The 26,861-nt window shown below is 51.5% G+C and overlaps 1 protein-coding gene across 1 annotated transcript in view; it reads right to left on the bottom strand.

Moving 5' to 3' along the window:
* LMF1 (lipase maturation factor 1) overlaps positions 11,891 to 26,861 on the bottom strand; it is a 187,931-nt gene continuing 172,960 nt past the window's right edge. Inside the window, exons 15-17 of the mRNA XM_021411270.1 lie at positions 16,645 to 16,840; positions 14,271 to 14,362; positions 11,891 to 13,187 (exon numbers count right to left, since the gene is read on the bottom strand). The gene's annotated coding sequence lies outside the window, so the exon portion shown is untranslated. The remainder of the gene's footprint in view (positions 13,188 to 14,270; positions 14,363 to 16,644; positions 16,841 to 26,861) is intronic.

Raw genomic sequence — 26,861 nt, 5'->3', positions numbered from 1 at the left:
TGTGCCGTTCCTGAATTCAGCCATGATCCAAAAACTTCAGATCCAGGAAGAGATGGGACAAAGTTTCCCCATCCTCGGTAGCATTCGTGCCTATGAGCCACCAGAGACTCCATGCAGGAGAAACAAGCTGAAGCTGAGAAGTGGACTTGGGGGTGTCTGCTGAGGATTCTCTGTGGGTGAAGTATTCATCAGGCTGCTCTGGTGCCTACAAAGCGGGACAGCCCTTGTACACCTTGGTTTACAAGTCCATCAGCCACGAGGCTCAAGCCCATTGGAAACTGAGCACCCTTGCTTCCAGCGCTCCCAGGATGATGAGGCTTTTTAATGTGTGTAGAATCAAAGAGTCGTAGAATGGCTTAGGTCGGAAGGGACCTTAAAGATCATCTAGTTCCAACTCCTGTGCCACAAGAAAATGTTTCGTTTAGCTCTCTCCCCTCCTAATTTCTTTTCTTTCCATAAGACTAAATAAAGGAGAAACGAGATGCTGCAAGAGGGACCGCTCTCAGGGTTGGGCCCTGTAAAAGCCGGTTGGTTGGCTTTTCAGGGGGACACCGGGACAGGAGCATGGCAAGGACGCTCCCACGCTGACTCCAACGGCCGTGAGCCAGCCCACACCGGGGTGGGAGACAGTGGAGGAGATGCTCCCTGCTGCGGCATGGCGGCAGTCAGCGGCTCGCGATTTAAGAAACAGATGAATATGAACCGCGTTGGAATGCCTTCAAAAATCTGCTAGCACTCTCCTCCCTGCAGAAAGCCGAGTAAATCCCTTTCGCATTTCAGGCTCCTAGCGAGACCCTGAAATATTATCAGTGCTCTTTGACACTCTACCTGCCCCTCATCCCACCTGGCTTTCTACAAAACACATTTCCTCTGCTTTCAGGAAAAAAAAAAAAGTCAGGTTCATTCAAACTCTGACACTTCTCTAACACTGGGGTGATCGAGTGTCCTCCATTTTACTTTTGGTATTTTAATAGGGTTTCCTTTTAGACCTTTAATGAGTTTTTATTCCCCTTTGTGTATCAGACGCTTCAGCCTGACCGACAGTTTTACTCACCCCATGTGGAGTAATCCGAACAGCCAGGACAACCTCTTATTCCTGTGGCAAGGCGTCCTCTGCCAACATTCCTCGTTCCTCACAGCCAGGAGGATGTTTTGACCCTTTCCTCACCGCCATCCCATCCATCTCCCAGCCCCGAGCAAGGACCTTCCTGGGGTGCTGCAGCAGGAACATGCCCAGTGCACAAGTGCTTGCAGCTCTTAATCGAGGAAGGGAAAAAATAAAAGAAATAAGCACAATAAATAAGTAAAATATATGAATAAATTAATAAGATTATTTATTAATAATAAATTAAAACAAAACAAGAGCTCAGATGATGTGTAGGCTGGCGGCCATGCTGGGTAGTGTTGCAGTTTGCACAGCACACATTAATGAGCAAACAGCTGGAGAATGGGTCCAGCTACAACAGCCCTTTTTGTTTCTGACGCATCCCAGAGCCCAGCACGGCTTGAGAACAGAATGTGGGACAAAGACATAAGCCCGAGCTGCACGAGCACAAGGCTGTCCCCACTGGAGGTGGCCATTTCGCAGTCCTTTAGCCACAGACACATGGGATGCCATGGTGAGGGCTGCAGGACCCCTGTTGGGATGGGTACTGCACGGGTGAATTGGTGCCAGTCTTGGCCCCATCTCCTGCTAGCAAACAGCAGCCTGAGGGGTGACATGGTGCAGGAGGGGCACAAATCTGTCCTGGCCACGGGGATCCATGGCAGTGTGCTTTAATTTCGGCTACAGAAGATGTGAGTTGTCTCCTGGGTGCCAACCTGTGAACAGCTTTTTGCTTGGTTCTGCGCTTGGGAGCAGGGGACAATCTCGGTGCCTGCTCCCATCTGCAACATAAGCAGAGTGGTTTTAGGCATTTCTTGTGCTTAATTACACAGGTCCAGGAGAGTCATATAGTTGAAAAACATATGCCATTAAAGGTTACATATTAAGCATGGCCTTGGTTTTTTGATGTTGCAGAAAGCTTAGACTCATCTGCTTAGAATTAGGAGGTTATTATTCTGCGGAAGCTAATCCAAATTGCCTGTTATCCATAGGCAAAAAATTAAAGGAATATTTAAGCCCATTCTGCAGATTACAAACTTGGTGGCATAGCTCTGCAACCAGTAGTATTAGTATCTTGCATTTGATAGCTGCCAATAACTTAAGTCAACTGTTTAACATCTGGCATTACTATATAATGTCTGGCTTAAGCTGTAACCCTTTTTTTCCCCCCCCCTGCTTTTAGAAAAGGTTTTTCTGCTTTGAGAGTCTTTTGATTACTAAAGCCCTTCCCAGGACAGATTTATCCTGTGATTTAACATTTTGTGATGGAATCTCATTTTGAATCTGTTGAGTAATTGGCAGTGACTTCGGTATTAAACTGATTCATGATGTACACCAGGCCCTAAAATAATTTACCGTTACTGTCCTTATAATCGAAGCTCCTTTTGGCCCATAAAAAAGTATTGAAAACAGCCTCCTGATCTGCTTTGATTAAAAGTAAAGCGCAGAGGATTGGTAATGATTACAGATGGCCTGCCTTCCCCGCGGGCTCCTCGCGATCCTCCTGATTCCTGGACAGTGCACATCTTGAATAACAAACCACGAGTCAGCGGAGCAGGAGACAAACCTGGGGGGCTTCAGCGCAGGTGGTAAATGGGAAACCCACACCAGCAGCCCTGGCACCCCATGAGCTGAGCCCTGGGATGAGCCTCTGGGAGGGCTCGGTGTCGAACCCCGAGCTGTCCGCTTCACACCCCACTCTTCCCCCGGCCCTTGGCAGGGGCTATGATATAACAGGTTTTGCATAGCTGCTAGACATCTTCCTAATAGTATCCCCTGTGAATTCTAAACTTCAGTCACAGCCTCTAAATTTTCATTAAGAGCAGTCACACAGAGAGAATGATGGATTAGATTTTATTGTTGGAAAATCTCCAGATAAAATTAAAGTGCTTCTTTCTTTTCTGAAACCTTTACCTTTCCCCTGTGGTGCCCTATAAATAAGGTATCAAATAATGTTTGTCCTTTTGAATTCTGCCATCTTACATGTTTCACGCTCGCTCCTGACTGCTTTCCTTCAGCGCCGTCACTTGGCAGCTGCAGCCCATGGACACGCTGCCTCGTGGGCCTCGCTGCGTGACAAAGCGGCCTGGCATTGTGTTCCAGCAGCAGAAGGGTTTTACCAGCCTGAAAGGTTCTGCCTGGCCCTTTTGAGAAGGAGGAAGGGTTTCCAAGAGGGACGAAGTCTTGGTGAGCCACCACTGCCCTATGGGCTAGTGCCAGAGCAAAGACCCCCGGCCACCCCACTGTCATTGTCTCTGCAATTGTTTCCCTTTTTAAACAATTCCTCCGAACTTTTCTTGTGCTGGTGGAAAAACCATACCTCGGCTGGGAACCAAACAGAACAGGATCTGAGTCTCATCCTCTCTGCTGCATTGTAATGTCAGCCCAAAGGAAGCGGTGCTGCCTTGGCCACTTGCTGCAAAGGAAAGAATCGTCGCAGAGTTTATTGGCCGCTTTTATTGGTTTGTCTGTGCCACGTTTTGCAGGCAGCTGTGCCAAGAAAATGCTGTGGCTTGCCAGAGACGAGGCCTCAGCGAGGTAGAGGTAAGCCCAGGAGAAGAGTGAAAGGCTGGAAGGAGGAACCTTGTAAATTTGGTACCAGAGAGGATGGAGAGGGGCCAGGGCTGGCCAAAATCTGCCACGAAACGAACGAGATCGCAGCCTTCCCTGCGCAGGAGTCACAACACCCACAGCTGGGAGAGCGGCCAGTGTTATTTTTGGGCAAGCTTTATGCAAGCTCCAAGCAGAGTCTCAGTGAAGAGGAAGCAAGGGGGAGAGGTGGAGGCTTCTTTTTAGCAGGGAGATGTTTGGAGGATATGGAAGTGAGGAGCCATGGAAGCGAGGCACAAAGAGCTGGAGCAGCTCCTGTGGGGCTGAATACCTATGGGGCATATGGACGAAGCAGCTTCCCCACCTGGCTGTGGGACAGCAAGGCCAGCGTTCTGCAAATTCTGCTCAGCAGGGACAGGAGCAGGATTTGGCTGCTTCCTATAAGGTCCTCCAGGAGGAGGGGAGCAAGGGGCATAGGTTAGCAAAGGACCTTTAACTCCATTTCCATTTGGGAAGGAGGTGCTGACATTTTAAATGCCGTGAATGATAGATAATTGGCAACGTCTTGGATTCATGAAGTCACTGGAAAGCCAAAATAACCCTGCTGCTCTAGCCTGTCCCCACCTCAAGCCTGAACAACAGGGTGGCAGAGCAGCTGCAGCCCCATCCACTGGGCACAAACTCCCTCGTCTGCCTCCCTGGGCTGCAGTGTCCTGGGTGGGAGCTTGCACTGTGGGGCTGAGCTCCTCACCTTGTGCCAGGCACACAGAGCCCAGCAGGGATGAGGCAGGAGCAGTTCCCAACTGCAGCACTGTGCTTAGGAGGCTGCCCCATGCCACCACTCAGTGCTGTGAAGGCAGGAGGTGATCCTGCCACAAGAGATTCACACCCTGGGGATTTTGGAGCAATCTGTCAGTTGGTTTCCCAATAGATCCGAATCTTCTCTCTCTCTGGCTAATTTGAATCCGAGGTTCACTTAGATAAGCCTCAGGACATGATGCTGAAAGAAACAGCTCAAAGAAAGCGTGGCCTTATCTCCTCCCTGCATTCATTAGAATACATCTTTTCCAAAGGTACTTTGCATAAATACATTAAGGACAAACCTTGGCTCACCTCTAGGGACTCCATGTTATCAGTGAAGTCTGCGGGAGGCTTTTAGCTGGCCAAGATGGCACTGCCATTGCCCTTAGGAAAGTGCACTGAGAGCCGGAACCCTGGAATGCAATTTCAATAGTGCTCTACCAAACCAGCCATCCTCTAGCTTTCCTGCTCTCAAAACCCGAGCGATTAATGCTGAGAAACCGTGGGGGGATTCCTGAAGTCTTTGTGAAAGATCTGTTATTTGCTGACGTGTGGAAGTTCACCTCAGAGAAAACCACGTGAAAGCTGTGGTCAGCACAGTGCTCTAAGGCACATTTCAATTCAAATAGGAACTAAATGGTTTGCAGCAATAAGGAAGATGTCTTCAGGAAAACCATCAAACTGAAGTTATGCCTTGGTAATTAGCTGGAGCAGTTGCACTGTTGTTTTAATATGGAGATGAGAATGAACAAAGACCAAAACCCATCATGTATCAATGCATCAATAAGAACAAATATCTTTGCTAAGAAACTCGTTATGGACTTTTGGGAAAAAAAAAAAGCCCAACACCACAACGTTTTAAGGAAAACCATCCCAAAAATGCACTTCCACTTTTTTTTTTCCTTCATCCGAAATAAGGTTCTGATTTTTACCAACAACAATAATGTTAAAAAAGACCTGGATTAGCTCGAAAGCTATTTCACTTTCACTCCATTCCTTTTGCCCCTCCACAGGGAAATCCTCGGTGCACTGCTTCCAAACATTAATGAACACCAGTCCTGTCTCTGTACCTTTCAGGCCCCGATTCACGATGATCATCCATAAATATTACTTTAAAAACTTTCCCGAGGAGCTCCCGGGGGCCGTGAGAGCAGCCCATGTCAGGAAATGTCAGATATTTCTCCCTCTCCTCCCCGAGACGCTGGTAGCGTGGTTGGAAAAGAACAGATGCGTTAAATGCTGGGAGATTTACAGCCCCCCCACCACACGGGAACCATAAAACGACAATTTGTTCAATTTCAAAAGCAGACCTCTGCCCGTTGCAGGACCTTTCATCACTGTTTATAAAGCTAGGCTTAAAAAGCCCAGGGTCTTTTATGATAAAATGAACACAAAGTTCATTTTTCAACCGTTGCAGTGCCTGGAGGATGGAGACGTGCAGCTGCAGGAGCATCCTGCCCTGGGCTGGCTCCTGTCTCCCTTGGGCATGGAGGTGTCCATTCCTGGGTGGATTTTGGGTAGCAGGACCAGGAGAGGTCAGAAAGCCTGGTGGGGCAGGCTGAACACACACCAAGGTTGCTCCCAAATTTGGTGTGAGCCTCGGGTGACTGAGGCTGTCGCATGACAGTGTGAGTTTGAAGAACATGCTTGCCCAAACACTTGTAGACTGGAAGAACTGTCGTTCCTCCTGCTCCGGAGCCAGGTCCTCTGCCACCTCCAAGAGCAGCCACCATGCAGCCAGGATGGCACATGGCTTTCCCAAGCCCTGTACATCCCCAATCCCAAAGCAAAAGGAGAATTTAGTGGTTGACTCGGATGGATTCCTTGCCTTCCCAGAGCCCACTGGGGTTTAGATTTGGCCTCAGACCTGAGGTGGCCCCAGACCAAGCCATAGATCACCTCATGTCCCTACCCCAGGCTTGTGGTCTCCATAGCATTGATTTGGCTCTCAATTCAGGGCTGAGCATTCTGGCATCTCGGCCAGAACCCAAGCAAGGAGTGAAGCAAGGCTACCCACATAATGGATGAACAAGAGCAGAGCTCTGCCTTTATTGCTCAAGCAGTTTGAAGTGATTGTAATGCAGCCAGATTTATTTCTAATATACAGTGGTGGACTTATTAAACTTCCAAAGGAGCTCTTTAAGCTGTCCTTTGGGGTTGAATGGCTGCATACAGCTACCTGCTTCTCCAAGGCTGCCATGGACCAGCCCTCCTTTCACACACCAGGATCTTCTGCTCAGAAAGAGAAGATCCCCAAAAGCACAAAGGGTTAAACATGTGGCCTGCTTTGTCCAATCACCCCCCCCCCCCCCCCCCCTTCTCCTCCTGTTTGCAAATGGTAGAGAGGAAAGGATTAGGGAGGAGAGATTTATGGGGTAGCCCATCACGGAGCCTCAGTTCGCACTTTGATGATGGGGGACAGCCCCTCTCCAACAAAGGGGCCGTAAAGCATGCCCACCAGTGAGCTATCTACTGGGGCGAGCCAAATCCCTCCTTGGATTATTAAGGGCTCTGTGAGTCCTTGGAAAGAAAGGCTGCACTTTTTTTATTGCCGCATTATTAATAAAGAGCTGGTGAAATACTTACTGCTGCTCTGTAAATCTTCCCGGGGCAGGAGTAGGTTGCACAGACATTTGGGCTGGAAGGAAACAGAGGGGCCACTGGGCTTGACCTGCAGCCCCCATCCCAGCTGTGGCCAGTGCCTCAGGACAGCCCAGCTCCACTGCCAGCCGTGCACAAGGAGCTGTCCTCGAGGTGTCCCCTCATCCTCAGGGTGCCAGCAAAGGACCCCACCCCAAGTCCCAACCCAAGGGTCCCGGAGCCAGTCCAGAGGGCTGGGAACAGCAGGGCTGCAAGGACCAGTGTTAGGGATGCAAAGCTGCCTTGCCAAGTCCCTGTCAGTAACACACACCCAGCTCAGAGCTGGGACTGTTGTCTTGCCCCATGCAGCTCACGTGCTCTGAATGCCGCCAGATGTGGCAGCTCCCTAAGCTCAGCACAGCTCGCCCAACAGGGAAGGACAGAATGACTTTTCAAACAATTTTTCACCCTAATACATACATGTAATATGGATATAATATATATATATAGTATACATATTATACATACACACACATATACAATTATATATACATATAAAATATATCTACCATATATTTTAGCTGGAGAGAGGAATTCATGGGCAAACACAAGTACCACCTTTACAGTGACAGATGGCAAAAACTAAGGTCGGCTGGCACTACCCAGCAGCTGCTGCTCGCTACGGGTTCAAAGCATAGAACCTTAGAATCATTAAGGTTGGAAAAGACCACTAAGATCACCAAGCCCAAGCCCAAGCCATCCCCACCGTGCCCACCAAACCATGTCCCTCAGTCCCACATCGCACCGTGGGGCTTAGAGGAGGACCAGCTCTCACTTCTGCACGGATGCTTTGCTCACATCGTAGGACTGACCCAGGCTGGGCACCTAGACCAGTATCCCTGCAATGAAATGCATTTCTGCCCTCTTCTGAAACAGCAGTGGAAACTCTGCTTGCTGGAGGTGGCTGTGGCAGTGCATGGAGCATGGCACCTGGCCCTTCGTGCTGCCCCCACATTAGCACCTGTTTGGAACACACAGCCCAAAAAGCCTCCAGAGCCCGGAGTGCTGGCTGCCTTTGAGAAACGACAAAAATAAACAGAGCCTCGTGACTGCCAGTGACATCCAACACACGACAACAACAAAAAAGTTTCCTTCCTAATTTCAGCTTCTGGTCGTAAAATTTTACTTTCATGTAACAGCATGAAATCTGCACAACCGGAGCAGGGGATTTTAATAAAAGGCAGAGTTGATGTAATACCCAAGCCAAGGTGTTTTTATAAGCCAGAAGAAGAGAGACAGAAACACAGAAGGAAAATAATTTTCTTGAATTCCTTCCAGAAAGGAATTTTATTTAGATATGCTTTAACCATACCGAAATTCTCCTTCCTCTTGTTGCACAGGTTTTCTCCACTTAAAAGCTGTCCCTCTTAGCCTGTGCATTAATGCCAGCAAATCCCAGCCCCTTGTTTCGATTTGCACCTCAGTCCCAATTAGTTTAAAACATTTGCAGACTGGGAGCCATTGCCAGTGCACGTGGGGCTGTGGCTCTGAATTGCCCCAAATCCCAAACCAGAGTGATGCAAAGAGAGGAGCGAAGATAGCTGCAAGGAAAATGCACCCAGCGAGCCCAGGGCAATGCTCCTGGAGGAGCAGGGAACATTCCATGCGCATGTCCCAAACCATGAGGCTGGAGAGGAGAATGATGCCTGCTGAAGGGCCAGGAACAGCTCTCAGCTCCATGAAAAATGACTTCCCAATGCCCCCTGCTCTGGGGATTTTATAAGGGAAGATGGATCTTCCTATCTGTTTTCCTTCTTCATTTTTCAACTCCTGACCTAAACTGTGAACAGAAACCTCCCGGGTGAGAGCCTTCAGCAGAGGAAATGCTTCCTCCAGTTCATTTGTCTTTGGTGCAGCTGAGATCCACGGGGCTGTGGCAATGCAATCCCAACCCTGCCCTGTCCCACCTCCTCCCTGGCTGGTTTGTAGCACCTCTAACTGGGATGGCAGCAACCGCAGGAAAACAAGAATCAACACAGACATCAGACACAGGTTTTAGGTGCCTTAAAGCCCGTGATTCCCAGTTCAAGGGGAACATATTGCCACAAGACGTTCTTGCCTCCAGCATCACTCATGGTCCCTGGAAACCAGCACAGCAATGAGAGTGATGGGGACGGCACGGTGTGGAGTGCAGCAGTCGGGGAGTTATTTCAAATTGGATGACTGGGAACCGTGGCTTCTGCAGGAGGAAATTTCTGCCTAGAATTATATTTCAGGTGGAAATAAGTAAAATGGGTGGATCCTGTGTAATTCAGAGCCATGGTAGGTTCTTTGCTGCATTTTAGACAACCCCAAACAGACATTGCCCTGGATGTACAGAGCAAGGATGGGGCAGGAGGGAAGGGGTGAGAAGGGGGTGTCCAGCCCCAGCCTTTCCCCTCTCTCCCTGTAGTTTCCTCCTGTTTTTCAGCATGGCAGGGCTCAGGCACCGCTGGGTGGCACTTACACAGCGTGAATTTCAAGCTGGGTGCTTTGCTGTCTGTGCAAAGCAAAACTGCTCGAGCTGTGCAAATGGCCACAGCAGCGTCCCGGTCGCTGTCCCCCTTTCAGCAAGACATTTCCCTTCGGTTTACAGCAGCCCATGCTCCAGGGGAAAAAACAACAACTGCTGCTGTTATTCTTTATGAAGGCAGCGAGAGGGCTGAATAAGACAGGCTGCATCCAAAGCACAATATGAGATGAAAAAGACATCCAAGCTCCATGGCGCTAGATAAAACAAAGCGCACACACACAAAAAAAGAATCAAATGCTGAAATATGTATTACTTGTGGGTATGAATAGAACTGTCTATGTTTGCCTTGGAGACAGGGGGAAGGAGGCCAAGCGGTTTCATCTCAGCAGGTATTGCTTTTCAGCACAGAGGCACTGAGCACTGCAGAGCCCTCCCGCCAGCCCTCGCAGCCCCATGTGCTGATGGGGAGAGGTCATGGGTCTGTTCCCACCACTGCGGTGTGCTGGAAAATAAGGTGGGTCCTCACCGCCCTGGGGTTGGGGGCTTTGGACCTCTGAAGGCAGTGGGATGATGCAGGGTAGGAAAGGGCAGCTGGTCTTTGGGGGAGCTGGGAAGAGCAGGGAGTTGGGAGCAGATAGCTGTTACTGCTGGAGCACACGGCGTGCTCAGGAGGGGGCATGCCCTTACAGAGGAACTGAGGGGCACAGGTTTGCACCTTCATAAATGAACAAACACCATGAAGGGCTGGGTTTTCACTCGTGGTAAAAGTTGATGTGGCAATGATAAAAAAAAAAAACAACAAACAACAGATGATTTCAATGATGGAAACGGAAGAGGCTGGAAATCCAGTGACTCACAGAAAATGCCCTTTTGGATCAGTTCAGCACCGTTTGCAGCCACCTCCCTGACTCCAAACACGAGCCATCTCCCAGCCTCAGCCACATGCAGAAATCTGGAGTCTGACAGTGATGGAGCGTGGAAGCAGCTGATGAACAGTGCTGCCTGTGGGAGGAGCGGGCGATGCTTCCTCACTAATCCCTTCCTCCTGAACGAGGCTCAGCCCGCTCCAGGGTCTCCTCTCTGGTGGTTTGGGTCAGCTGCTGCCCAACCTCGTGGCTGCTGACCAGTGCTGCGAAGCCAGGTGGTCCGAGGGACGTCCCTCCAGCACCACCACCGCGCGCCTCGTGCTTTGGGACTGACAACATGGTTTTAATAACATGGCCATAAATCATTCTGCTCACAGCAGCTGACACGAGCAGTGGTGCTGGGAATAGCCCTGAACTTTCCAGGTGCAGAGAAGCCTACAAGGTCGACCCTTCATTGGCCAGCTGCACGGCAGCTCCATTGCCACCAGCCACATCCCTGTCAGCCCACGTCATGTAGCACAGAGGTGGATGCCAATGAGACCCAATTGCAATGGTCACCACTGGATGAAACCCAGCTCCATCTGCCATGGCAGCAGGACCCAGCCCGTAAGGCTGCCTAAGGAGAAATGTCCCATCACAGCTCTGACACACACATGCACTTCTCATAGCCACACAGAGGTTTTGCCAAGGGTTCTCCCACTGGAGTCACGCTGGCCGCTGACAAACATGGGATACGTCTTGCGATGGATTGGTTGTTCAGAAAGCATCCTGTTTCCCAGCTCTAATAATTTGAGAAGCTCATTTGCAGTCCTGAAAACAACCAGCTAGCAATTTGCAGAGCTGCAGACACTCTGCAGCCTGCTGGGCTCCCCCAGCCCCGGGGCATCCATCACTCTCACATTTGCAAGCAAGACCGCAATAGCAGGCAGGGTCCTGCACCGGCGGGAGCATTGACTTGCACATGGGGACAGCACTCCAGCAAGGAACCTGCTTGGGATGGATTCTTATACTCCCATGGAGGGGAAGTTCAAGTTTTGAGCTTGGGGGGCTCAGGGATAGGGAGGGAGCTCCTGCAGCAATGGGCTGGGTGGCTGTGAGCCTATCAGAGCATCACCCAGCCCTGCTGCCCATGGATTTCAATCACTCTGCTTGCACCCACCTTTTCCTCCACCTATTGCATCTAGCAGAAACAAGAAAAGGGAAAAAAAAATACAACAGAAAAGCCATATGCCCATGCCCCAGTTTCAGAGTATGAGGCATGTTGGCTGCCTGCATGGCTATGTGGAGGGAGAAGAACATCACCAGATTGAAGGCTTTTAATCTTCCCCGATTGTTCCTTTGTCTCTGCATTAGTAGTGACGGGAAAAGCAGCTGGGCAGCACGGGACTTCGCCCGATAGTGGGTTTCACCTGATGCTGGAAACAATGCCATCCATAGAAGCCCACATTGTTACCTTGACATTTGGAAGCAATTACCTGCATGTTATGTAAAACTTTTATTAAACGACTGGAGAAATTCGGTAATGTGTTAATCATCGGTTGAATGACATCTGCTTAATACCAGAGATTTTTGAACTGCGGGAGAAGGGTTCAGCAGTTCAGAATGATTACCAAAACATATTGCTCCTTTTTTCGTTCTCCTACGTGTTAATTTTTCAGATTTATTATCTTAGGCTCCCGCGTCTCGTATTTTCACTACATGTCAACATCTGTTATATCTCTGCGTTTCGCAGCTCTTTAGTCCTTGCCCCACGAAGCCTTAGGCACCGGGATGAGAGATGCAGCCAGCCCTAACCCAGGGCTTATGCGATTTTCCAAACCAATCCTAAGGACAATTAGCAGGGAAGTCTGGCTGGAGGAGGCACTTCTGGCATCCAGAAGGGATCGGTAGATGGAATCAAACCCAAGGAAACCCATTGGGTTTAGAGACAAACTTGGCTGTCAGGATGAGTCTTGGGAACAGCAAGCTGGCTCTTTGAGAAACGTGGTGGATGGAAATGTGTCACAGAAAGATGCTCACATCTCTCCCGCTCCTTTCCTTTGATCCAGCAGACCTGGAGTCACTGTGCTTTCATGGCACGCAGCAAATCCCTCCAGGGATGCTCACCTTTTGGAGATGCAGTGCAAGGGAAAAGGGGAGCTCTGTGTAAATCATCCCAGTCAAGGGTCTGGTGCCGACGTGTCTGTGGAGATCTGGAGACTACAGCCTGGGTTTGACAGGGAATGGCTGCCCCATGCGGATGGGAGAGACCCCCATGAGAGTCAGCAGCAGCTGTCCCCACTGCCACTTCTGCTGTCAGTTCACCAAAGCCTCCAGTCCCTGCCCTCCTCCAAGCTGTCCCTGTGCCATTGCCCCCTTCACAGATGAGCTGTCCTGGTTCAACACTTCTCTCCAAGGCAAGGCTTTGCTTTCTGATGACTTTGCCCAAGGTTGTGCATGTCCCAGAAGCACCCAGGTCCAAGGGTGCCAGATCCCAGCCAAATTCCTGCTGGCACTGGGGTGGGCAGAGGCATCCCTTCTTCTGAGCTGTGCAGTGACACTCCTCATCCTGGCTGTGATGTTCCTGCACACTTGCAGTGATGGAAGGTCTTGGATCCATCTGCAGTGCTGTTCCATGGCATGTTGCATCTTTTCCTGGGTAAATGCCAGTGGCTCCACGAGGCAGTGCATTACCTCATAGCCCAAGGCACTCACAATAGGATGGGGACCAATGCCCAGCTTTGCTGGATGGGTGCAAGGATGGGCAGCTGCCCAAAAAACATCCGGATTGTTCCTATGGAGAAATACAGAGAGTCTCACTGGGTTTGTACTGGGCGTAGAAGGTGTGCTGGCCCTGCACTGTCAATTTCATCCTGCCTCTATGAAATATGTGGACACGCTAAAGCAGAGCAGCACCACAGGTGCTTGCTGCAGGATGTGGTTCAGCAGTGATAGGAAGCAAAGAGCAGCAATGCCGCGTGGGCATCCGTCCTTGGAGCACTTGTAGGGAGAGTTCACCCTAATATGGCTTAATAGAATGTCTTTTTTCAGGTAATTTCCATGCACTGTGCTGGGTCATGTTCCACAAGATATGTGCATTATATACGAGCCAAAAACTTTCAGCTCCAGCTGTCAAGCCACACTGCTAATTTATGCTTTTTTTATTATTTTGTTCCCTCACCCATGATCTGCCCCTTCCCCAATAAAAATTACAGCTTCCATTTATCATTTTTTTCTGAGGGTTCCTACACATGTGGCTGTGCCCTGTCTCCACGTAATGCTTCACGTAACGCAACCTTTCCCTCTGCCCTCCTGTGCAGGTTGGGTTATTTTTGTAACCTTACATATTCTCTTTGGGGGGGAGAAAATAAATAAATAAAAAAACAAATCTTGAAGGCCATCCCGTGAAAGGCCAGGATCTGAGCACTGATGGAGCTGTGGGTGTCCCTGTTCATTGCAGGGAGTTGGACCACATGGCCTTTAAAGGTCCCTTCCAACTCAGACCATTCTGTGATTCTGTAGTTCTCAGTTCCCTCACAGTTCACCTTAGGAAAACAGAACAGTTAAAAGAAATCATAAAACTGCTGGGAGATGTATGTCCCCAGGGCTGTGGCCCAGGATCCATCCTCTGACAGCAGGAAGGGTGCTTTGGAGCGACGTGCTGGAGACCGCAGCACTGGGGAGCTGTGGGCTGGGGATGCCATTCCTGCTCGCTGCCACTTGCTGCATTTGTTGAAAAAAATATATTCCACTTTTCTTCTGTTTCAGAGCACAGAAAACCAACCCTTCAGAAAGCTTTCCCATGAACAGGAGAAGGAGGTTCCCCCAGAGCACTGCGTGTCCCCCAGCTCACAGCTCGAGGTCCCACCTCACTTACAGAACGTGCACCCACGGCCCCTCCGTCCTGCTGCACCTCCAGGAGGAAAGCACGGAATTCTTGCAGAACTTCCCAGCACGCTCCTTCCAAGCCTGAGAAAGAGTACAAAGAAGGAAGATTCGCGTGAAAAGCCAGCCAATGGCAAGAGTTTCAAGGAGACTCCAGTTCAGTCTTTCTTTTTTCAGTCTAGCCCTTAAGGACGCTGCTCTTCACTGAGAAAGGATTTTAGAGCTCTGAGCTCTGGCATTAGTTCTCCTAATGCACAAATGTGTGACCTTGGATGACACCGACCTGCCAAAAAAGCATGAAAAAAAAAGGTGTTGCTGATATTTATTTATTTTATGCTCCGATTCCTCATTCATCATCAGGTAAATTCGCTCTTGGCAGCACCGGCGACTTCCTCAAACGCAGCCAAGGTGACCACTAAAATTAGCATCAAATCCCAGCGATGCTTTACATCATGCTCACATTATTTTTCATGGGGTGTTTTGCTCTTGTTGCGGCTCCGGGGGGACAGACCTTGATCAGGGCAGTGCCCATATGGGGACTGAGCGGCCGATGCAGGCAGCTCCCAGCGTCCCCGCGAAATTCCTGTTCCACTGGAGATGTTCTCCAGCCCCTTGCCAAGCTGCGTTACTAAAACGTCTGAAGAAACAGCACCGGCTCAGACCTCAGACAGTAAAACATAATTTTCATTCTCTCTCATAAATTTTTGCTTAATGAAAAGTCCTTGAGGAGCTCATTTCTCTGTCGGGGCCAAGGAAAATAACTGTGTGCGTGGCTGAGCAGCGCCGAGAGCTGTGAACGTGAACAACGCTCCACGTGTTACAGTCTTACAGAACATCTGCATCTTCTCCAGTCTTACAGAACATCTGCATCCAAACTCCTTGGAGACCTCCAGAGCAGGGGAGCAGGGGGATCCTGAGCACTTTGCATTGGCTGTGCCCGATGGTGCTGTCCTTGGAGCACCCAATGCCCTATTGCCATGCTGTTCCCCTGGGCAGAAAGCACTGACTTCTCCTCAGTAGAATATAATGTTGTTTGGCCATGGTTCTTGGGCAAACCCTGCAGCGAGCAGTAGGGATATTTGGAGAATATGGCCCAGGTTGGGTGGTGCTGGACAGATGGACACATCCCTCTCAAGCTCAGGTTTTGAGCTAGAGAAGCCAGGCAGGTGATGCTATTGTGGAGTTTAAGTCAACACCCCTGCTCACAGCTCACTGAAGCACTGTCCCAGTAAAGGTGAGTGGTTTGCAGAGCTTTAGGGTGAGGGCAATGCCCCAGCACCCAGCAGTGCTGTGCCTGGAGGAGTGGCTTGAGACTTGCCCAATGGCGCTGTAGGCTTTGGTATGCTCACAGCCTCACTGCTTGTCTGGATATAAGGAGGAAGTTGTTTATGCTAAGGGCGGTGCGGAATGGCACAGGGTGCCCAGAGGTGGCAGTGCCCCATCCCTGCAGACACCCACGGTCAGGCTGGACGGGGCTCTGAGCACTGATGGAGCTGTGGGTGTCCCTGCTCAGTGCAGGAAGTGGGACCCGACGGCCTTGAGAGCTCCCTTCCAACTCAAACCGTTCTGTGATTCTGTGATTCCTCATCCTCCGAGGAAGTTGCAATCTTAGACTGGAAGACAGAAGAGGGTCTCAGCCATCCCTTGCTTCTCCCTTGCTGACTCCCCTGGCTACCTCTCCTTGCCCAGGGACGTGGTGGGGATAGGCTGATGGTTGGACTTGATGATCTTAGTGGTTTTTTCCAATCCAAATGATTCTATGATTCATTCCCCCTTGTCCTACCACTGTCTGCCATTGTAAAAAGTTGCTCTCCCTTCTATTTATAAGCTCCCGAAAGGCCACAATCAGCTCTCCTTGGAGCCTTCCTTTCCCCGTCTGAACAACTCCAGCTCCCTCAGCCTTTGTAGGACAGACCCTTACTTTTTCATAAAAAACCCAAAAGCCTAAAAAACCAAAACCAGCTGAAAGAAAAACAACAACAACAACAAAAGAACGGAAACACCAAAAAAACCCCAACCCCAGCAGCCGGCCGACAGATACGGCCGCACTAGAGGGCAGTGCCGCCCGCCGCGAGCAGCAGCATGGGGCACCACTCTCCTCAAGCAATAGGCAGAACTAAATTGATAATAAAAATAATAGAAGTTCCTTTTGCTAAGCTGCAGCAAGACTGCATGAGAAGTGCTGCGTGCAACAGCCAAAATTCTGTCTCAATATTGCAATCCTGCCTGAGGCTCCTTGCCCATGGACGGCTTCCCCCCCATCACTGCAGCACCCCGCAGCACCTCGTGCTGGCTCTGCAGCTCCCATCCCACTGCAGAACCCCAAAAAATCCCGAGATCTGAGGGCAAGGGGCAGTTTGCAGCACCTCTCATCCTGAAAAGTGGGGGCATCTCCCCTGGACGTAGCCTTGTGCTGGGTGTGAATGCAGCCAGGGCATTTCTTGGGCTGGTGATGGTCAGAGCTTTCTCCATGCAGCAGGACTGTGTGTCTTGCTCTGGATTTCTCTGTTTCAGGTGTGATTTTGCTTCAGTTTCAGGCCGAGACCTTCCACCAATGGAAATCTGTTAGGAAAAAAAGGAAGAATGTTTCATTTCCCTCTCTGAAACTGTGATTCCAAGGTTCACCAGGACCTTTGGGACCCTGGTGAGGTCCACGAGGGGTGGGGGTTCTGTGGGCTCAGAGCACCTCTCCCATGTGGCTCACACCCACCTAACCATAGCAGTGATAGAGGGCAGAGGGACAGACTGACTCCGATGTGCATGGTGCAGACACCGCATGTGACCTGCACTGTACCTCCACAGAGCACCGAGGGCTTCGGGACCAGGCAGGAAAAACTCACAACCACCTCAGAATTTGGAACATGCTCAGATTTTTTTATTTTTTCCCAAGGGGTTGTGTTTTTAGCAGGAAAGACTGAGGAGCACAGAAGGAGTGAGGTGTCCCCTGGCAGCTACCTGCCCCATTGCGGGTTTGGGACCTGGGATGAGCAGCTTCGTGGTGCTTAACCCCTGCCCTCCTGTGGCCGCTGTACTGCACAGTCCTGCGAGCAGATCCTATCTGCCGGGGATTTATTTCCAGTCTTCTTTTCAAGACATGATGTCAGGATTACAATAACCTGACTAAGGCAAACGCTGGATGGAATTACTATTGTGTTTATCAATTTCCTACTTCTTTTCTTGTCCTGATTAATCATGGGACGGCGCGATGGAAAAGTCCCGTTAGACCAACCTGTCCCCCAGCCAAGGCAGGGCTGATCTGTCCATCCACCGCCGTGTGTTTCATCCAGCCTATTTTTAAACAATCCCTAGCGACAGGACTTCTTGAATCACAGGAGCGAGAAATGGAAAAGACCTATTAGCTCATGCCGTCTGTCTCCTGGCCAGTGCAGGCTGTTCCCTGCAGCCCCGTTTGCAGTGTTTCAGCTTCCACCTTTCCTTCCCTTGGGAGAGTGTTCTGCTGGCCAGCAGCTCGCGCACTCAGGTTTGCTTGATGTCATGTTGGAAAGCACAGACCTCCGGCACTGGTCTCAGTTGATTGAATGCACTTTAACCCTGAGAAGGGTGAGCAACCATGCACTGCAAACAGAAGCCAAATGCTTTGTGCAACAACAGTGGGGTGCTGCCACCCCACATCGGTGCCCAGCGATGGGCACTACGGGGACTTCATGGAGGAGCCCAGCTCAGTACAGAAAGAGATGGAAATGTGCAGCCCTGCCTGGGGCAGAGTGGAGCTTGCACAAAGCCTGCACCCCAACAACCCAGCTCTGCCTCAAAGCAGTGTGAGGGGACATCAGTCTCCTTCTCCATTCCTCACCCACCATGCAAATGGATTTAGTGCAAACAGATGACGAGAAATAATTTGGAAGCTTCTCGCTTCCTTGCCCATGCTGACTCCTGCCAGCACTGCTGCACCAACAGGACCAGACATGGCTTGTCCCAGCTGCCAGGACCTGCCCTGCTCAACCCCCCCCACACTTCCCAGCGCTGCCTCCATGCCAAGGGCTTGCAAGCAAGACATACAGCCCAGCCACAGGCAGGCTAAGGAGCCTGCTAATTGGATTTTAGGCAGAAAGAGCACACATCTGCCTGCAAACCCCATCAGCTTGCCCGTGGCACACATGTGAGCCTGCTGCATCCTCTGTGCCTGCACTGCGCAAGTCTGCAAAGGCCCCTGCAAAACATTCAAACCCACAGAGCTGGGGGCTCACACGGGTGCTGGGGGCTCACACAGGCACTGGGTGCTGTGTCCTGCAGCCCCTCTCCTGCAACGTGTGGTTCTCGGCGCTGCCCCAGCCTTATCTGCCTCGAGTAATCAAAAATAATTGGTTGCTCCCCAGTGGACTGATCTAATAGCAGTACGAATAAAGTTATTTTGAACAGTTGTTCATGAGTTCATCTCCTGGAAAGCCTCAGCCCCAGCTGTTGCTGTGCTTTTGATTAAAAAAAAAAAATAAAAAAAAATATATATATATTAAAGTCAAACTGGGGATTATCAGGGCTAAGCACGTCTCAGCCCTCCCTCCTCCCAGTGTCAGGTGCCCGGCTGGGCTATAGACTGCTCTTTGTGTGCAGCTCCCTCGCCCCTTTCTCTGCGAGCTGGCAGCGGCGCGGTGCAGATTTGGCTCCTTGCAGCGTGCCGGGCGAGGGATGCTGGCACAGCCCTGGGTTTGCCAGTGCCCAGAGCTGGCACACGTGCTGTGGCAGAAGGTTTATCATGCAAATGGTCCCCGAGGCCTCCGGCCAAGTCCATTTGTTAATGGTCAAACTATGGGAAGCTGGTTAGGGAGAAGCAAATTGAATTAAGCACAACTGGGGAAAGGGAGGGCGAGGAGTGGGGTCTTTGTGGAGGTTGGAGGGTACATGGGGACAGTGGGACAGAAGGGGACCCACACTGGGCACCTGTCCAAGCTTAGGAGGAACAAAAGTGCAGCATGAAACAGGGCACATCTCTGGAGATAACAGGTCATCCTCATGTCCTAGGTCACCCCATCCCTGTGCAGCCCCTGCAGTGGGACAGCAGCTCGGGCTGGGGTGGAACAAAGAGAGTGGATTTGGGGTGGACATGTGGGGAAGTTCTTGCTGAGTTGGGATAATGAGAGAGAGAATCACAGAATCATAGAGTATCCTGAATTGGAAGGGACCCATATGGACGATCAAGTCCAACTCCTGGCCCCACACAGGACCACTCAAAAATGAGACCACAGTTCTAATCAGTTATGCAGGATCAGAGTTATTCCCCACATCCACCCAAGGAGCTCCCTCCTTCTGAATAAAGATAGCTGTAAAAGCAAAACGATGAACACACACTGATAATTGTTGCAAGATCAAGAAAACAGTACTCAGAAACAGGTGAAAAAAGGAGAACTGGCAGAAAAATATCTCAGTGGTAACAAACCCTGGATACATTCAAGGCTGAATATGCACAGGGTCTTGCAGCAATGTTATGCAGTTGCATGGAAGGGGATGTGCAGTTGGACCCGCAGTCCTCGGGTTTAATATTGAGTTAATATTAAGTCACAGTGTCTCAGCCTTCCCCACTAGCTCCTTTCCCTGACTGCGAAAGCCAGGCAGCCGACCCAGCTCCGAGCAGGTTTCTGGATGCACATTTCGCACCGCATCCCACTCCCTTGGCTTTCTCTCCTTGGCTCTTATTTTCCTTTTCGGCATCAGCATCTAAACATCTGGGTCATGGTGGAGCTTAGAGCTGGAAGCGACACAATATAGCGAGAAAGGATGTTTTTGTGCTATTTCCAACCTTCCCAGAACAGAGAACTTCAGAACCCCCTCCACAAAGGCGGCTTTCTTCCTCCGTGCTACTTTGAAAAGATGGGTGAAATCCTCACTTATCGCCTCTACCAGGGGGGACGAGACAGAGGCAATCAGAAAGGAGGGGGAAGGAACCATGAAGAACACAGCCAAGTGCTTTTCTTTCTTTTCGCTTTTTTTTGTGTGTTTGTTTGTTTTAGTTTCTTTGGGTTCAAACTGCACATTTGGAGCAATTCCCGCCTGTTCCGTACTTGGGGAGCAATTTACAAACATCCTCACGGACAACTTTCTTCTGTTTCACCCCCTGCTAAAACTTCAGTTTCTTGCTGAAATGTTGAAAGCGAACAAATCTGGGGGTTTGCAGTGATGTTTTCCTGCCCAGCACCTTGCGGGCCGGGCACTCAGCATCACTGCCACCACCTGATGGGCACACGTGTCTTGACCTCCACTCCTCCACTCAGGAGGGTTGGGGTTCATGGCACTGTGCCGACACCAGAGCCGACGCGGGTCCCTGGCCACCTGCTGCCCTCCTCTCGTCCCCTTCTGGGACCACGGCTCACCCTGGGCCCAAGCTGGACACATTTTGAGCCTTTTTGGAGGTGCTGCCAGCTGGAGCGGTGCTGCTCGCAGCAGGGGTCCGTGCTGTGCAGCCCTCACCAGTGCCTGGCCTGCACTCAACTATGCTCCGTGCACTGGAGTGAAGGCAGCCCCGTGCTCTGCCCCATCCACAGACCCCCATGGCTAATCCCCAGCTGCCCGGGGCGGGACTCCAATTGAGGAACCGGATCCTCTCTGCCTCTCCCCCTGTCCAGCACTTGTTCCCAGCAGCTCAGCCCCACAGGGAAAGCCCTCTGGGTGCCCCCATCCCTCTGCATTCACTCTGTGCAGCACCAGGACCTGTACGTCCCCATGCCTTGGGAGGCTCCAGCTGCACTGCTCTGCTCCTGCACAGAATCATAGTCATAGAACTGTTTGGGTTGGAAAAGCCCTCTCTGATCACCAATCTAACCCCAACCCATCCCACCGTGCCCACTGACCACATCCCTCAGTGCCACATCTCCACCTGAACACCTCCAGGGACGGTGACCCCCCCCACCCCCGCCTCCCTGGGCAGCAGTGCTAGTGCCTGACCACTCTTTGGGAAAAGCAACTATTCCTAATATCCAGCCTTCTCCTACCTCATTCCCTCTCTTGGGGTAAAATCCCCTGCTAGGTAGCTGGAAACATCATGTTCTCTTGTCGTAAGAAGCTGCATCACACATATATCGAAATCTTTCATACAATCACAGAATGGTTGGGCTGGAAGGGACCTCCCAGCCCTACCCCTGCCGTGGGCCGGCTGTCCCTACCAGCCCAGGCTGCCCAGGGCCCATCCATAGCCTCAGGCACCTCCAGGGATGGGGCACCCACAGCTCCAGGCAGCCTGTGCTGCCCAACCTCCATAAACAGCTCCAAGGAGATCTGCACAGCACAAATAAAGCCTTGCTGAGCTTTTTGCTGCTTACAGCATCCTCACAGTGGTACCCACATGCAGAGCATCCCACTGCAGCCCAGCCCCTGCTGTGACCCCGCCAGCAGAGAGGGCAGCACTGTGCACATCCCTCTCTGTGGTTTCCATTTGTATCACTGGGAGCAAACTGGGCAGAAGCCTTGAGCCCAGCCCTGCTCCTGTCCCAGCAAACAAAACTGCCCCAGGTATGGACGAACCACACAACGCTCCTATTGCAGCACATCCCTTCTGCAAGCAGCCCGAAAGAGAGAGTCAGAAGAACATATTTTATCATATACATAATCTCAAAGAAAAAAAAAAACAACACAACAAACCAGCCCTCGTCTTGTAGATTCCCAGACAGTACACTCAGCATCCTCATGCTACTGATGTAATCTTGGAGGAAGGTCCCCTGGGCCCACACTCACGGAGCAGGAGCTGTGCCCAGAGCTCACTGCAGCCCCGCACAGAGGTGGGCACAGCCCCACGCTGCCCTTGCACTGGGCAGGTCCCAGTCCCTCTCCACAGCTGCTGGGGGTCTGAGTGCTCTGCAGTGCCGCTGGGAACAGGCAGAGCTCAGTACAGCTCCTCCTGAATGTCTCTGTCCTCTGTGTTCAGCTGCAGGGAACATGGGCCAGGAAGAAAACTGCCATCATCATTAACAGGAATAAAAGCATCCCAGCAGGTAACAGCACAAGCAGCACCCACCCTCAGCACCGAGCACTTTGCAGCCAGCTGAAAGCACAGCAAAGCAAACCCTCAGCTAAGGTGTAGTAAGCAAAGCACAAGATAAGTCAGTGGAGTTCCGCCAGGGTGCATATTTGACCCAAATTGCTTCGGCTGCAGCTGGGTGGGTGATTCACTGCGTGCAGCTCCATCAATGGGCTTGGCCTGGCTCTCTGTTTGTGACTTGTCTCCGGAGAGACGGAGGGTTTCTGTGTTTTGTTTGTACGGACGCCTTGGTTATCCCAGGAACCGTGACACGCGCGGTGGGAACGCTGGCTGCCTGCTCCTGTGGGTGATGCACACGTTGGGCCCGGCTGGGACCTGCATGCACAGCCACCCCGCAGCCCTCCTGCCCACACCTGACCTCAGCAGCATCGCTCACGGCTTCACATCACCTGGCCCTGAGCCCCAGCTCACCCAGTACCAGGAATCCCACGGACAGGAGAGCTTCATGCGATGCATGTGGTGTGTGGATAGAGGAGAACACAAGGACTGTGCTGGATCCCAGGGATCTCTCAGTGTGCTCTGTGGGAGGACAGGAGGGGACAGGCACGGACAGGGATGCCTGAAGCTGGAGAATACCTCTCTATACCCAAAAGCACTTGTTCTACGTCAAACTCCTTGTGCCTCCGAAGGAAGCAGGCTGCAACAAGTGGGACACTTGGTCTATCCATGGGCACAGGATGGGACATAAATGCACCTTACGGCAGATCGGCCCCATAAGGTCTCACATGGAGAAGTGTCTGCAGATTCTATCCATGCAAAGCCTACTCCCAGATATTCCACTCTCAAAAATGCTGAAAATGAAAATGCAGTGAAATGCCACAGAGTTGCCTGTCCTTTTTGATTCAGTTTTTGGTCAACTAAATTGTTATTGAATAAAGCAAGCTGCGTCAAAAATGTACTCTAATGAAGTGCAGCAGGGGCTCTGGCACTATTTCCTGAGCTCCATGAAAGTTTTAATCCCCAGACTCTCTAAGACACTGTGTCTTTAAAGAGGATGTCTTTGCTCCTCGGCATTTCACCAATGTCACCTTTTAAAGGCTGCTGCCAGCATAGTTCAGCCCGAGCTGCTGGTACTGCTTGGGGATGGGGTGGGTCGTTCACCATAGAATCACAGAATCATTCAGGTTGGAAGAGCCCCTTCAGATCCCCAAGCCCAACCAGCCCATCCCACCATGCCCACTGACCACGTCCCTGAGTGCCACATCCCCGTGGTTCTGGAACACCTCTATGGACGGTGGCCCCACCCTCCTCCCCAGGCAGCAGTGCCAGTGCACGACTGCTCTTTTGGAGAAGAAATTTTTCCAATGGGACCAGGAAGACCTGGAGCTGCCCGAGAGGAGGGTGAGCAGGCAAAGCTCGCTGCAGTGTGATGCTCATGGTGCTCGGGAAATACCTGATTTATTTACTGAAAACTCAGTTCTACGCCCAGTTTTACCCATCTGCTGCAAGCAACAGAACCAGGGCTCCAACATATTCCCTGCTAAAAAGCCTGGAAAAAAAAGCCCCAAAATAAAGCTTCAGTGGGCATCCCTGTGGCAGCTGCTGTCTCCAGCCTGTCTCCGGATGCGGAGGAGGATCCTGGAGGCACGAAGGACGGACGCTGCTCATCAGCCCTTCCTTATCTCCAGCAAAAGTCCTGCTCTGTTTGGATAAGCCGGGGCTGGAGCAAGCAATATCTGCGGCGGCGAGAAAAAGCTGCTGGCAGATCTCTTCTGGCCTGGGAGAGCCTCGCACAGGGAGATATTAAAGGCTTTTGTTTCCAGGAGCTGTCAAAACCCTCACCTTTCACAAGCACTAAAACGACCAGGGGAAAAAATATATGCGAGTGGAATAATAATTTTTAACTCATAAATTTGAGCTCATAAATCAAGGATTGAAGGAGCAGTCGTTGTAATGTCTCGTGAGTTAACATTCGAGGTTTTCTTTCACCTGAGGAAAAGGAAAAAAACAGCCAGCTCTCTGCCCTTCCACTCCAGAGTTGGCCATAAATCACCTTAATGTTACAGCCCCGCTCTTAAACAGACCCAAAGCACGAGCACGGGGAGCAGATAGCAAGACAGGGCGATTTTAGAAGTATGGCACAAGGAGGAAAGCTTTAAAAAGGCAAAAATCCAACAACCCAGAGCCAGAGTAATCCACCTCCGCTTTGAATGGCCAATGGCACATCCTGACCTCTGCAGCTCAGGTGGTGCTGAACCATCGGGGTGAGCTGAGGCACCAGCTGGAGAGACTGCATTTTGTTCACGCTGGGGCTGAAAGCAAAAGGGAAGCTGCACAAGCACTGAGTGTTTTGTCAGCTTAACTTCAATGCAGATGCCTGCACTGCTCCATCAGGGTGAGACCTCGTGCCATGAGTGCAGCTCCAGCAGCGCACTGGGAGGAGGGAGGCTGCAGGAGGAGGAGGAGGAGGAGGAGGAGGAGGAGGAGGAGGAAGGAGGCATTGGCATGCGGAGCACAAGTGCGTGTGGGGCACTCGTCTGCCTAATCCGGAGGGTTCAAAGCAGCAGGCGCAGCTGCAGCCGTCTGAGCTCTAACAGGTGATGGCTCAGCTGTGCTTCCCTCGGGCCCTCCATGAGCCCCCGTGTGCTGCTGGCTCCAGGGGGGCTGCTGGCTCTGAGGGGGTTGCTCCCCATGTCTCTGTGGGGCCACCAGCTCCTTCCTGCCCTCCTTAGCCCAATTGAGGGCTGTCTCCTGCCCTGTGCAGAGCACATCCTGGTAGGATGGGAAGGCACTCGTTGTGCCAAATGGTCCCAAAACGTGCTGGAAAGAGCTGCTGGAAAGGCAGGAGAGAGCTCCTGTGCGGTGCTGGTGGAGCAGAGGTGGTGAGCAGCGTGCTCCTGTGCAGCTGGGGACAGGGTAGGGGACAGCTGGGGTAGGGGACAGCACTTCCATGGCCAGCCTTGTGTGAATCCCCATGGCTTTAATGCAAGGATAAACAGCCACAGCAAACCCACAGCTCTGCTCAGCCCCTGCAGCTGGGAAGCGCTGTACTCCAGGTCACTGCTGCAAGCTACCAGTGCACCCAGCAGCAGGAACACAAGAGGCCATTGGAGCAAACCCAGCCATGCAGCACAGCTGGTGCAGCCGGAGGGATTGTTAGCACTGCTCCCAATTGTCCATCTGGAGGCTGCAGCAGCAGAAATGAGCATCTGGCACCCGGGATGCTCCAGGAGCCCCTGGCTCTGCCCAGTGCATCCCAGCCCAAACCTATGCCTGCGGGGCCAAGCGGTCACTGCTGGGATAGGAAAGTGTGGGGCCGAATCTGTGCCCGTGCTTGGCTTAATAGGAGCTGCACAGTGATGCCACCTTGAGAGAGACCCAAACTTCCCTCATTTATATATGAAATCTGTCTGCCCCTGACACAGCTCAACGCGACCTGCCAGATAGGCGGCTCTGCAAAAACACAGCATAAAAAATAAACAGCCCCCCCATTCATTTCCCTCAGACGGTGGTGGCGATGGGCAGGCAGGCCCAGGGATGCTGCCATCATGGCAGGGTCCAGCACTGACCCCCCCGGCCACTCCAGCCCCGCAGCAATGCAAGCAGCCCGCTGACATCCTCATTAAGTCCCTTGAGCCGCGACCGTCTGAGCAGCGCTGTTATTCAAGTGGCCTGCAGACCCCCTTCCCCGCCGCTAATTTCTACTTATCTGCATATTTTATTGAAAATTAAAATCCTTTTGCATTTTTCCCAGGGCTCAGTCGTGAAAAATCTTTTATCAGAGCCCTACTTGACTCCAATTAGTTGGGATAACAAAGCTTCCGCTGTTTGAGGATTATTGACAAATGCGCAAGGAAAAAAATGCCAAGAGAATAGCCTATTAAAATGACAGCTTTTTAAGCCTGGAAACAAAAAACCCTGATGATTACCAGTGCTGAGGAGGCACAGGAAATACCAAGCCTCAGTTTTTCACTGGCACTTCAATTGATTAGCCTGCTCGAGCCATTCCTTTGTGTCCCACTCCTTCGTGGGTCCTTAGTGGGGGCCAACCAGTGCCCATTGCTGGGCCCAGAGCCCGGTGCCCATAGGTGTGCATAGCTGGGACACAGAGTCATAGAATCACAGAATGGGTTGAGTTGGAAGGGAGCTCTCAATGCCGCCTGGTCCCACTCCCTGCACTGAGCAGGGACACCCACAGCTCCATCAGTGCTCAGAGCCCCGTCCAGCCTGACCGTGGGTGTCTGCAGGGATGGGGCACCGCCACCTCTGGGCACCCTGTGCCATTCCTCACCGCCCTTAGCATAAACAACTTTTTCCTTATACACAATCTAAATTTCCCTTCTTTTCCTTTGAAACCATTTCCCTCGTCCCATTACAGCTTCTCATCCCGAACCACGCGAACCAGATCTGGCAGCAATTCAGCTGCCCGCGGGCGAGGAGTCCTGGGGCACAATGACACCAGCGATGGCTTTACCACAGCAGTGAGGGGAATCTGGGTAAGAAAATGCATCCACAGCAGCGATGCAGCCCCCGATCTGCTGAGTCCCCGCTGCGGGGCTGTCCCCAGCCGTGGTTCCCATGGGCACCCGCAAACCTGTGCCGTGCAGCTGCGCCCGCGGCACAAAGGGACTGAGGCGCATTGAGAGCGGCACAACT

The sequence above is a fragment of the Numida meleagris genome, chromosome 13 (assembly GCF_002078875.1).
Source record: "Numida meleagris isolate 19003 breed g44 Domestic line chromosome 13, NumMel1.0, whole genome shotgun sequence".
Classification (NCBI taxonomy): Eukaryota; Metazoa; Chordata; class Aves; order Galliformes; family Numididae; genus Numida; species Numida meleagris.
This window is presented reverse-complemented; position numbering and strand designations above follow the sequence as displayed.